The 8564-nt window shown below is 48.4% G+C and overlaps 1 long non-coding RNA gene across 1 annotated transcript; it reads left to right on the forward strand.

Moving 5' to 3' along the window:
• Nucleotides 1-44: 44 nt before the first annotated feature.
• On the forward strand, nucleotides 45-2410 carry LOC112482054. Its single transcript, XR_003047175.1, has 2 exons — nucleotides 45-287; nucleotides 511-2410. It is a non-coding gene; the product is annotated as an uncharacterized LOC112482054 (long non-coding RNA).
• The last annotated feature ends 6154 nt before the right edge of the window (nucleotides 2411-8564 follow it).

Here is an 8564-nt window from a genome sequence, read left to right on the forward strand (position 1 = left end):
GGGCTGGTCCCCGCGGGGTGCTGGCCGGGCGGGGGGATCCTGCGCTGCCCGCGTTCCGACTCCAAGCGGAGAAGGCGCTCGGAGAGGATCGCGCCCTCGGAGGGATGCCGAAGCGCCCCGAGGCCATTCCTTTGTCACACCCGAGGGGACCCTGCGATGTCTCGCCTTCGTGTTTACCGGAAACCCGCTCATTTGACAGAAGGGGAAACTGAGGCCGAGAGAGAAGGAAAGACTTCCCCAGGCCACCCAACGAGCTGGAACCAGAACTCCGCGCCGCTTGCTCTAAGGTGTTTCTTAAAACCTCAAATCTGGAGAGTTTGTCTGGTTTTTAATGCGCCTCTAACACAATAGACCCACTTAGTATTCTCCTCACAGCGAGCAAACCCTGAGGAAAATTCCAAGAATTCTGCCGGGTTTGGGGTGGAGAGGGGCTGGTGGGAATGTGAGTCTTGCAGCCCTGGGGGTCAAGATGGGGAGTTTCACTCCCTAAAAACCGTTCCTCCTGTGCAGGGCCCCTGTGAGTGAGCACGTGGTTTTGAAAGATTTATCTGTAGATTCTGTCAAGGGACGATTCACCCCCATTAGGTAAGTGAGGGCAGCCCTGCCAAAAATAACGGGCCAAGATCAGACGTATATTTTAAAAATCCTTTTCTAGTACATTTGGCCTCTTACACTTGGAAAAAAAATTTCACCCATCCCACTCGAAGAGAGACCCTGAGGTTTGAAGCCATTGTGGCCCTTGGGCACAGCTGTTTCTGAGTCTGAGAGGGAAGTGGAAGAGGGAGCTGAAACAGTCAACCAAACGGCCCCCCTCTCAACAAAACTACACGACTAGGGATGCTGGCCAATTACATTCTGGAAGCCTTCATCCATTGTTTCTAACAATAAGTAAAACCAGGTTGAGGATGATGTAAAAATAGTCCAAATAAAGGTCCTGAACCTCCCTGGCCTCTTTCCAGGTGGGCGAGTCATTACTTGGACTTGGCCATGGTTTTTCTGTCTGAACAGTGGGGTCAGTGGTACCTGCCTGGCAGGGGTGCTGTGATAAATACACTAAGCCCAGTGTCCGTCCATCTGTCCACAGAGGTGCTCACGTGATGTAGTTACTATCAACCCAGACCCAGCTGACTGTCTGGAATGGTTCTTGGTTTCTACAGAAATACTTAATTTCCTTGAACGGATAAGACTCCCTTTTTGTTTAGATTTGTGTTACTTTTCTGCTGAGAAGCGTTGCTACCAGAGAGGACAATGTGATCTTCGGTGCTTTTATTAAAAATTGCTTTTCTTTTAAGCCTTGCATGTCAGGAACAGAATCTACTGTCTGCCGCGGCGGAACTTAGTTTGAGCACTGTGGCTGGAGAACAGCCCGGGGACGTGAGGTAATTCCAAGGGCTGAGAGAGGCCCTGTCTTCAAGGGGTGCGTTTTGAGCCAGGCCACTGTCTATGACAGCTGGTGACACTCTCTAAGGGTCTGGCCAGAGGTGGAGCCTTCCTGGCTTTACCTTCGCAGCAGAGCTGGCAGGCAGCAGCAAAGGGAGAAGACGCAGATCTGCTCGGGGAGCCAAGCAGTTTGCTGCGAAGTTTCTGCAACGGTCGCCTGGTGTCCTGGCAACGTGCTTTCTGCCTACTTTTTCAGCACATGCCACAGACTGACACCTTGCCCTCATTCAGGGGGATGTTATATAGTTCTTGTGTTTTCTAGATGGGTTGCTGTCTTTTCGGACAATTGTGATTTGGGAAAAGAAGATAAAAATTAAGTTACTTTTCGTCTTGGTTACTGCAGTGTTACCAGCAACAGGAACTGTACGTAGCATGGCATGGAGGCTACATTTGTGGATTGAACAAATTTGCTTATTTGTTAATAGCTCTGACAAGCCACCATTTATATAGTACCTTCCAGGTGCCAGGTGTTTTACACACATCATCTTTGCTCTTCCCAAAGATCTCATGGATGTGATACTGACTTTCCAATGAGAAAACTGAGGCTCAGAGAGGGTGAGTAACCTACCTACGGTCACACAGCAGTGAGTAGCACAGCCAGAATGTCAGTCTAGTCTTCACTGACTCAAAAGTTTGTGCTTTTTAGAGAACTCGTGGCATCTCACCTCATGGAGGCTGGGGTCCGGAGTGCATCAGTTAAAAGAGTATGTGGTGAGGTTCTATTCTATTTTGTGAAAAACTTTCAGTTGAGTTTCTTTTCAAAGATCTTGTATTATAAACAGCAGCATTATACAAATGTTGGAAAACAGGAGGAAACAATGATAATCCCAGTTTCCTGATATCTTTACTTTTCCGCATGTGCATTATTATTCTTTTCTGCATTCTTCATATTCTCTAAAATGGGCAACTATTACCTTTGGGGGGGAAAAAAAAGAATAACATTAAAGTCCTACCACTTTTTGCAACCGTTTCTGCTTTGCGTTCTTTTTCTCAGCCCAGCAGGGCAGTGGAGGGCTGGTGGGGTGGCGGGGGGAACGGGGTGCTCAACGTGCAGTCGCGGATGGAGCAAGGCGGCCTGCTGGTTAAGAACTCTTCCTGAGCTGCGGGCAGAGACCTGCTCATCAGCTGCGGCTTCTGTCCCCTCTCTTATTCATCTCCTGGCCCACTCCGTTCCAGGCTTACTGGCTTCCTTGCTGTTCCTGGAACACACTGAGCAAACTGCAGACTCAAAGATGTTGCTCATGTTATTTCCTCCTCCCGGGACACTGTTCTTTCAGATCTCTGCTGAGATGTCAGGTCCACTCCTGTAAAACAGCACCCATTCCCACCACCCCCATCACCCTCCATCCTCACGTGCATTGTTCCCTGTCTTCCTGGTCCTTATCATCAGCTGACACGCTCTATGTTTCTCTTCTTTGTTTAATGTCTCTCCCTTTATTGGAATGTCTGCTTCCCCAAAGAGCGCTTTATCTGTTTTGTTCCATGGAGTAGTACATGGCACATAGTAGGGGTTCAATAAATAGCAGATGAATGAGTGAGGGAATTCAATAGACTGGGCCGACCCACCAGGCAGGATGTGGCAGCAGTTTAGGGAGTTGAGAGAGAGCCACATCAGGCCCATAGCAACAAGACTCATGGAGTCCCTACCAGCCTGTGGGCAGCCAGGAGCTGCTCCCCTAACCCCATTCTGCCCTGAGCTGGCTGAGGAGGCCCCCTGGGGAACCGCCTGGCTGGGCAGAGTTTGGAGTGGAAGGCAGCCTGAGGATCGTGAGCCAATGCAAGTGAAATTACTGTGAAGAATGTCCCAGATGGGCCCAGACTTTCCCCCTATCAGACTTAAGGAAGAAAGGCAGATGAGACTCCTTCCATCTCCCCAAATTCCGTAATTTTTATAAAATGAATGGAAGACTTTGATAAATCTCTGTTTTGTCTGTAAAATACAGACAGCAAGTTTTTGTACATGGACTGTATTGTTCTAAACCAACCATCGAAGACTCCCAAGAGAATGACCAGTAATGATGCGCAGTAGTTTCATCCTCGTCATGGCCTGTGCCCCTCACTGGGATTAGCTAATTTTCCCTCATGTCGCCGGTTGAAGTCCAACTTCACAAAAACCTCTCTCTGGGTTATTTTGAATTCCTTTCATCCACTGGCCTCAGAGTGTTGTAGGCACAGTGTTCGTGAGTTCTCTCCTACCATGCAGGTGGAATGAAGTTGTTATTACCACTCGTTGTAGACTGAGAAATAAGCAAGAGCCACAAAAGGATCATAAAAATAGGACAGAGAAAAGAAGGGCTTAGCAACCAGTGGTTCGACTATATCAGAGTCCCTGACGAAGGCTGTGTTTGTTATGTTGGCGTGTGGTGTTGGTGGGGGAGAGAACTCGAAAATGGAAGAAGGATGCTTTTCATGCCTGGGATGGGACATTCCTCAGAGGGGACACTCCAGCACGGGTCGCAGGGGCAGCTGAAGAGCTGGGCTTCCTTAGTGTCCCCTGGGGGTGGGGGGGTTCTGGAAGCCCCCCGCCCCCATGTTCTGCTGATTAGATTTTGATGATCCTGTGCCCTCTACTTCCACGTAGCTTTGTGACCTCCCAGAGTGTCTCAGCCAGGTCTTCAGGGGACGGAAATTTATCCTTCCTGACCACTGTGGCCAGAAGGGAGATCTGTCTCCGCATAATTCATTTGGCAATTGATCACAGCCGCCTTGGGACAAGGCTGCTGTTGCCAGCTCAAGCTGTTATTCGGACTCAATTCTGTCCGGGGCATCCCTTGTTGGCTCGTGGATACCGGTGTGCATAGTGGGCGGGGCTACTGCTGGTATTTCTTTTCTGTCCAGCGACCCGAGCATCACGCTGGGCATCCGGTAAGATTTTAGCCAAGACTTTTAGAGGAAATAATTAGCCTCTGCTGTTATGGGAAAATGGAGAATGTCTGAGGGAGAACTGGGAGGAGGAAAAGGCTGTCCTTGTGGCATGTGCGTGAAAGAATGAGCACCTGCTGAGCGAGTACCTCTTCTGGGCTTGGCCTGGAGTTGGCACCTTCACCAGATGATAATTGTCCCTTAACGGACACTAACTGTGCTCCAGACGCTGTCAAGCACTTGAAATGCATCCTGATTACAGTCCCCTAAGGAAGAGATTACTATGGCCATTTTAAAGATGAGGCAAACTGAAGCTCAGGTTAAGTCATTTGTACAAAGTCAAGCAGGAGTGGAACCAAGATTCGAACCTGTCTGACAACCTCATGCTTCATTATGAGCTCTGCTAAGTGGCCTCTACCATCACCAACAACCTAGTGAATGGAGATTATTGTCCTGCTTAGCTGATGAGGAAGCAGGTTCAGGATGGCTGGGCCACGGGTACGGGCAGGGTCACCTGTCTTTTCAGCCTTCCAAGTACATCTACCCTGCACTCCGTCCCAATTCATAATTCCCACCAACACTGAAATTCTGGAAGATATTTTCCCGGTCCGGTGCATCCTGCCTGATAAAGCCCTACATTGTGGTTTCCTAAGTCCTCGGCTCTGCCTCTAGGATTACCAGGGCACCTGGTACAGATTAGGTGCTCAGTAAGTACTGATCGGGAACCTAGGGTTCGGCAGGAACTGCTCTGAGGGGCACACAGCCAGCCTGGAGCTCCTGAGATACCCAGGAGTCCTCAGGCTTGCCATCAATGGATTTTAAAAGAATGTATTTACCAATTACTTGGAGAGGTATTTAAGAGAAAGGTAAATAAGATCAGGGATATTGACTATGCCACACTGATGGGGTGGCAGAGTGGTTTCTATGAAACGACTGCCATTAAACACTGATTTTCAGAGTTAGTATCTGTCAGATGAGCCTAACTGAAACTATGTTTTAAAAACATTTTTTTGGGGGGGGTAATATGGTAATATGCATTTTTATAACATGGGTGCTACTTAAAGTAAGTTTTTGGGTTTTTTTTGGAAAGACAATCCTTAAAGCAAGTGATATTTTAGCTTCTCACATCCATCTTATAAAAAATTAAAATGTCATTTAGCATTTCTAATTGTCAGTTCCGAGGATTTCAATATAGCAAACCTGAGAGACAGAGCTGGGTCATCAGAGCCAAGGTGACTGAATATGTCCCATCAGCTGCTAACAAGCATCATAAAATTTACTTCATGCTGCTTCTAAACAGCACCAGTATTCCCTTCAAAAGAAATCATTGGCATTCCATTTTCAGAGGAAGGGAGCGGATGGGGGGAGCAAGAGCCCATTTAGAGAGAGCCAGGATCATTGGAACACATTTATCAAAGCTTTTTGTGCCTTCTAACTGCACCCCTTCCTAGCCCACATGTGCTTGGGGACATCTGCTGTTTGCCTGGGCATGCTCAGGTATGCAGGTATCCTGCCTGTCATCTCCTTCATGTTGAGGTGGCCTCTTGGTCTATCCATTCTCTCTTTTTCTACTAAAGTCTCTCTCTATGGGACTTAGAGAGAGTTGTGGCTGTAAGCATGGCCTTTGGAGCCAGGCAGACCTGGCTTAGATGCGTGACTTGACTTCGCTGTGTCTCAGTTTTCTTGTCTGTAAAATGGGCTGAATAGCTGCTCTCTCGTGAGGGTCAGATGAGATCGCTGTTGTAGAACAATCAATTCGGGGCCTTCGGTGTGTGCTAGCACTTTTAGTTCCAGAAACATGGGCACGTGGCTCTTCTGTCCTTATACTGCTATGGATATTGGTGTATATGTGTCTTCAGGAACTGGCCATTGTACATGGGAAACAGAGAGAGACAGCTCCTGGCTTGAAAGAAGCTAAACTCCTGTGTGCATGGAGCCATCCCTAGCAATGAAACAAACATGAAATCCAGTGGTCGTGAGAGTTTGAATGGATCCCAGAGGCCACCCAGAGTCCAGACTCCTCATTTTATACATAGGAAATCCGAGGCCCAGATACGGGTGTTGGTATTGTCAAAGACGACAATCTCGTTGGCAGCAAAACCAGGCTGGAAGCCAAGCCCCTTGGCCAACTGGGCAGTAGACATGGCACCTCTTTACAGTCCTTTGCAGTGCTTCTTCACAGCTGCACTTTTAAAATGAGGCTCCGTGGCAAAGTGAGAGCAAAGAGCCTTTCTAATTTACTTAGAGAAGAGGAGGAAATGATGGGCTTTATAATTGCCGGAATCACATTTCTAATCTTATTTACAGGGTGAAGGATTGATTGCATGGGCTGAGAGTGTCGGCATACTCAGCAAGCTTCCGTTCTAATGCAATTAGGCCTTGCTCATTCCAGCTCCGCTGAGGACTTGGGTCAGGCCCCAGGAGACCTAGGTGTGAGGCAGAAGCCCAGGCTGGACCAACCCAAGCCTCAAGTTCTGAAGAAGTCCATGTGAAAGGCAAGAACTTGGAGCCCACAGTCCAGGCAAGGCCATCAGGGCCATTGAGTCATGCTTGCTGGTACCTGAGCTGCTGGCTAGACTCCTGGTATCAGAATCCCCACGTGACAGCCCGCTTGAAGCTGTGTACCAGGGCCAGCCGAGCCTTGTCCTCACCACGCAGGCTGATTCCCTTCATGGCAGTCACTATCTTGATTGTGCTTGGGTTTGCTCTGCCCTTTGCGCCTTGGAGATGCGGACATGAACCCCTTCATGGAAGAGCCTAGGGCTGCCTTAGAGCTGGGCCTCTGGTCTCAGCCCCATCCACCCGAGCCTACCATGGCTCACCCTCTGGCTGGCTATTGACTGAGTGATGGAGCACACAGGTAGAGGGGTCAGACTTTTCCTGAAGCCAAACCTTTGTGGAAATCTAATGAACAAAGACCAGAGATCTCCTCAGCTGCCTCATTGCAACTCACTTTTGAGTGACAGTAATAGAAAGAAAACACTATTGGCCTCCTGTAGGCAAACGAAGGCTCACAATGTTCCATACTTCATTGAAGGCCCAACCATCTCACTGTCACAGAGACCGATACCTGCAGTCACCCACGGTCTCGGGAGTGGGCCTTTCCCAGAGAGGGCCCATGAGGGTTCTAAACTGAACCCCTGTGGCTTAAACCTTCCTTAAGTGTGTTCTGCTTTAATCTCTTGTTCATCCATGATCTGGCATTTTGTTTTAAGCCCAAAAATGGCAAATCGCTTTACCTTGTAGGCTAACTTGGATTGTTAGCCTACAAGTGCTGTGTTAGAAGGATTCTGAGGCCATATCTGAGCTCAGGGAAGATAGTGTGATGGTAGCTGCCAGGGTACAAAGGAATACAGGTAATAAATGTCTGTGGTTTTGTCTGCCACTTTCTTCTGGAAAGGACATGCCTTTCTCTGGGGTCTCTGCTGCTCACTAATTCAGTATGATTCCAGGAGAGATGCCAATGAGAATGACTGGCCCCGCCTTTCATGGGCACGTGACCCAGGCCTAGCCAATCATGGTGCTCCAACCACATAGCCACAGTGATTTGCCCAGAACAAGCATGTGACCCAAGCCAGCCAATCAGAGATCTTCCTTGAGATTTGATACATGAAACTTGAAGAGAAAATGCTGCTCTTTCTTCTGGAATCACTAGCCAAGATGAAGTGAGACTGAAGCTGTATGTAGCTCTGCCTACCTACCCCTCCTTTCACCCCCTGCCCCTTCCTCCTCTCCCTGCACATAGAAAGGCTATTTGCAGTAGGAAGGAATAAGGTCAACAGCTGGAGCTAAGAGATGCAGAAAAGCCTGACATCATCATTTGAGACCCTAGGTCTAACTAGACTTGAAGCCTGCATTACCCCTGTTCTGACCAGACTGTGAGCTTAAAAGCATAGTTGTGAAACTGTAAGCTGGCTAGAGGTGAGTGACACCTGCAACCAAACACGTGCAATAACTATACGTCAGCCTTCCTGTCACTCAAAACACCTTCAGCTCTAATACAGCTTTCATCTTTCTGGGAAGCCTCTCTGCTGCCCCTACTCACAACCTCAGGGAATTGCCAGCTCTATCATTCTCTAACGCAAAGAACACACTTTTTCCTTTCCTTAATCATATTGGAATGATGCGTGCTCAAGCTCAGGTGAAATTTCTGTTCTCCATAGTACATGGCGTTTGAACCCAAGCCCTCAACCGTTACGTATCTGTGTTCCAAGGTCACAGTCATGAAATCTCCTTAATCATATTGGAATGATGCGTGCCCC

Source organism: Pteropus alecto, unplaced genomic scaffold (assembly GCF_000325575.1).
Source record: "Pteropus alecto unplaced genomic scaffold, ASM32557v1 scaffold156, whole genome shotgun sequence".
NCBI lineage: Eukaryota > Metazoa > Chordata > Mammalia > Chiroptera > Pteropodidae > Pteropus > Pteropus alecto.